Source organism: Neophocaena asiaeorientalis, unplaced genomic scaffold, assembly GCF_003031525.2.
Source record: "Neophocaena asiaeorientalis asiaeorientalis breed wild unplaced genomic scaffold, Neophocaena_asiaeorientalis_V1.1 scaffold1448, whole genome shotgun sequence".
Taxonomy (NCBI): Eukaryota; Metazoa; Chordata; class Mammalia; order Artiodactyla; family Phocoenidae; genus Neophocaena; species Neophocaena asiaeorientalis.
In genome coordinates, this window is record NW_020174453.1 from 946 (window position 1) to 5,536 (window position 4,591).

Below are 4,591 nucleotides of genomic sequence, written 5' to 3' on the forward strand. Positions count from 1 at the left end.
GGGATCTTCCCAGACCGGGGCACGAACCCGTGTCCCCTGCATCGGCAGGCGGACTCTCAACCACTGCGCCACCAGGGAAGCCCTGAACTTTTTAAAGTAAGAAAATGATGTGATTTTATTTGGGTTTACACATGGCACTTTGTGGGCAGTATGGAAATTGGGTAGGTGTCCTAAAGAGAATGTTTGCATTCCCCCCAAATCTATTTGTTGAAATCCTAATCCCCAAGATAATGGTATTAGAAGGTGGGGTCTCTGGGAGGTGCCAAGTTCAAAAGGGTGGAACCCTCCTGAATGAGATTAGTGCTTTATTTAAGAGGGTCCAGAGAGATACTTTGCCCCTTCCACCATATGAGGAGATCGTGAAAAGTTGCCATCTGTGATCAAGGAAGTGGCCTTCACCAGACACCAAATCTGCTGGTGCCTTGATCTTGGAGTAACCAGCGTCTCAGACTGTGAAAAATAAATGTTTGAAGTAAAAAAAAAAAAAATACAGTAAAACTCTCCCTCTTAGCTTCCCTTATTCACCAAGGAGGTATTTTCTGTGCACTGAATGCGTGGACCTCATTAGGCCAGGTGCCACCTATTCTTTTGCTTCTTACCTATTTGGTCTCTTGCCTTACCTCCCAATCCACCTCAAACTCTAGACAAACTGGAATATTCACAGTCATGTGTCAGAGCTGGGTCAGAACACAGATGGGCTAACTCCTAGGTCAGTGACCTGTCCTCTACACCCTGATCCCATATTCATGTTTAATTCCATTCAATGTGGATATTTATGTAAATTCTAAAAATAAACCTGACAAAAACTCAACAACTACAAATTGTACTAGCTTTTTCATATTCCTTGCTGCCTTTGGGGCTCTTTGTCATGTGAGTGTGTGACATAAGCTTTGGAAATAAATTCATTTTTGCCATCAAGTTTTTGGCCATCTCCATAGTCACAAGGACGCCTAGGGAAAAAAAAAAAAACTTGAGGCTTGCTTTTCCTCTCAGTTGAGACACTGATTGCAGAATTTGATTCCAGGAATAGGAATAACCTGCTTCCAAACAAAACAATTCCCACATGCCAGTGGCTGCCAGTAGAAAAAATTTAAGACTTTTTTCACCTCCATGCTGGGGCAGAATGCTGGAGCGTTAGAGTGGCCTGCTCTCCAGGGACTCACTGCCTTGAAGATCCGATACACTGACCGTTGCCTTCTTTTCCCCTTCAATGCTGTCAGCCAAGAACCCTCACTTCAACTGTGCATCCCTTAGCTATGAGAGGGGGGCTCCTGGAGCCCAATTTCTGTCCTGATGATGGGCCAGAGCCGTGTCACAAAACGCACTGGTTGCACCTCCTCTATGCCTTTCAGAGGACAGGCACTCTGATTCACTGGAGGCCCGAGGGTCTGGGAATGACCACCAGTCAACTATGTCCTGATTCCTCAAAAGTGTCCAGTACTTTCAAACTGCAGATTGAGCCTGGGTGGTCAAATTACTTCTTTCACCACAAAAAGCAAACTCGTGGTCATACGCTGTTTCAAGTGAAAAGCATATTTTGCGTATATGCAGAGGGGAGGCGCAGGGCGTGGTGACCCACGCCGCCGATCCCCGGCCCAGCTCTCCAGCTGTGAAGGAGCTGGAGCTGCGCCTGACCGAGGAATGACTGCAGACGCCAGAAGGAGCAGAGGGCTGGGCCGCACACAGTCTGTGCTAGGAGGCGGGACCGCGCGTGTATTTGAAAAGCTCCGGGCGCATGCCGGATTGGCTAAGCTCGCTTGCCATCAGAGTGGGCGGAGACAGTTGTGCGCCGGGCCTCAGGCCCGCCCAGCGGCAGCCGGAAGTGCTTCAGACCCTGCGCTGTTGGCAGCGGCCGGGTGAGTGGTCCGGTGTGTACGTGGAGTGAAGCTGCTGGGCTGCTGCTCTTCTTGCCGCTGCCAGGCTCAGGGCCGCTGGTCGACCCCCACCCTCCGCGCTCCCCTTGGCCTCGATGTTCTCACCTTACGGGCGGCTCTTTGGAGAAGCACGAGCTCCTCGCCCCTCTCCTCTTGGTTATCCCGCGCCCCCCCTCGTCTTTCTTCCTCCCGGTCCGCAGCGGTCTCCAGGGTTCTTGGACGGTCGGAGCTATGGCGTCCCGACATGCGGCGGGCCGCTGTTTGCCTACTCCTCATCAGGACCCGGCCCTTGGAGGGCGACGACCCCCATCCCAGCTGGAAATTCCACTTTGGCTTCCAACCTCTCCTCGCCTGATGTTCCTGACGTCGTTCTGGACTTCTTTGATTGGTAAGCGGGGTCGCCAGGCTGCCATGAGCTGGGAGGGCGGTGGGTGAGTGTGCGACCTCTTAGAAGGAGGCGGCTGGAGCAGACGTGGGCCTGGGCTTTTGAACGGCTGCCCACGCGCGCTGCCTGCTGGCCAGTCCCTAGAGGAGTTGGTGGTGGGGCTGGGCACGTCCAGCTGCGATGGAGCCCCCTTGTTTCAGGCCCTGTGTTGCCGCGGTACCTAATAGCGCTGAAATGGCGGGGGTCGGGGAGCTACCGCGCCAGGGTCCACCCCTCCATCTCCAGGGACTGAGTTCTCCTCAGCCAGGTATACTGGCCCCTGTGTGTGAGTGCGCGGGGAGGGGGTGATGGTGCGGTGAGGGCCAAAGTTAATTATAAGGATAACCCCCTATTGGATTAGAGCTCCAAGCTTATGACCTTGTTTAACCTTGAAGGTCATACCTCCAAATATAGTCACATTGGGGGTTAGGGCTTCAACATACCAATTTCAGGGGAACAGAAATCAGTGCATAACATCTTTTTTTTTTCCTTTTGGCTGTGTTGGGTGTTCGTTGCTGCGTGTGGGTTTTCTCTAGTTGCAGTGAATGGGGGCTCCTCTTCGTTGAGGTACATGGGCTTCTCACCGCGGTGGCTTCTCTTGTTGTGGGGCACGGGCTCTAGGTGTGCGGGCTTCAGTAGTACTGGCCCACGGGCTCAGTAGTTGTGGTTCGTGGGCGCTAGAACTCAGGCTCAGTAGTTGTGGTACACAGGCTTTGTTGCTCCACGGCATGTGGCATCTACCTGGACCAGGGCTCGAACCCGTGTCCCCTGCATTGGCAGACAGGTTTTTAACCACTGCACCACCAGGGAAGCCCCGTTCCATAACGTTTTTTTTCTTTTTTTAATAACATGTTTATGGGAGTTTAATTGCTTTACACTGGTGTGTTACTTTCTGCTTTATAACAAAGTCAATCAGCTATACATATACATATATCCCCATATGTCTTCCCTCTTGTGTCTCCCTCCCTCCCCCGCTCCCTATCCCACCCCTCCAGGAGGTCACAAAGCACCAAGCTGATCTCCCTGTGCTCTGCGGCTCCTTCCCAGTAGCTTTCGGTTTTACATTTGGTAGTGTATATAAGTCCATGCCACTGTCTCATTTTGTCCCAGCTTACCCTTCCCCCTCCCCGTGTCCTCAAGTCCATTCTCTGTTAGGTGTGCGTCTTTATTCCCGTCCTGCCGCTAGGTTCTTTATGACCATTTTGGGTTTCTTTTGTTTTTGACATCCCATATATATGTGTTAGCATTATGGTATCTGTTTTTCTCTTTCTGACTTACTTCACTCTCTGTGACAGACTCTAGGTCCACCCAGCTGACTAGAAATAAGTCAATTTCGTTTCTTTTTATGGCTGAGAGTTCTACCTCCAGAAAATATCCCAAATCTCTTCTTATCTCTCTGTTGATTATGAGCCACCCCCAGATCAGGCCTTGGGCATCTTCCTACTGAATTTTTGCAACACTTCCCAGCCTCTCGTCGCCTTAATATTAGTGTTGCTCCCTCTAATCCATTCAGCACACTGCAGTCAGCATGGTGTTTATAAATGAAGCCTGATTATGTCAGCAACATCTGATGACTTCAGCTGTCCAATAAAACCCAAACCCTTTAGCCTAGCATTCAGATTTCTAGAGCAGAGGTGAGAACTGGCAAAGAAAGAGACAGTCAGCATGGTGTTTATAAATGAAGCCTGATTATGTCAGCAACATCTGATGACTTCAGCTGTCCAATAAAACCCAAACCCTTTAGCCTAGCATTCAGATTTCTAGAGCAGAGGTGAGAACTGGCAAAGAAAGAGAAATAGAAACCACCACGAAGCCAATGAGTCAGTTTCTTTCTGTATTCCCTCCTAGCCTTCCCCTTAGAAAGGGCAGCTAGCCTGGGCCACACAGCTTGAAGTGACAGGAAACCTACCCTAAGCCCACAGAACAGGAGTAGTATTCGTTGGCCCAGGGGACACCCAGGAAGCCTAAGCCAATGACAGAGAAAAGGAAGGGTACATTAATTAGAGGTTCTGTGGGAGGTTGAACTAGATACCAACTCTTGAGGAGCTAATGAACGCTCCTAGTTCATATTTGTGGAAATGAATACAAGTCTTCTGAATATGCGGTGCCTCCACCCTAAAGAGCACACGGCTGTGAGGATTTGGCACTTGGGGGTAGACCAGTGAGGGCACCATTTGCCCTGGGAGCTACCTGTAAAACCACGGCCATTGCCCTGGGCCCTAAGCTTTGGAGGTGGGTCCCCTGACTGTTGCTTTCCCTTTGCTGCATTGTTCCCTCCAGCGAGTGAGGGGAT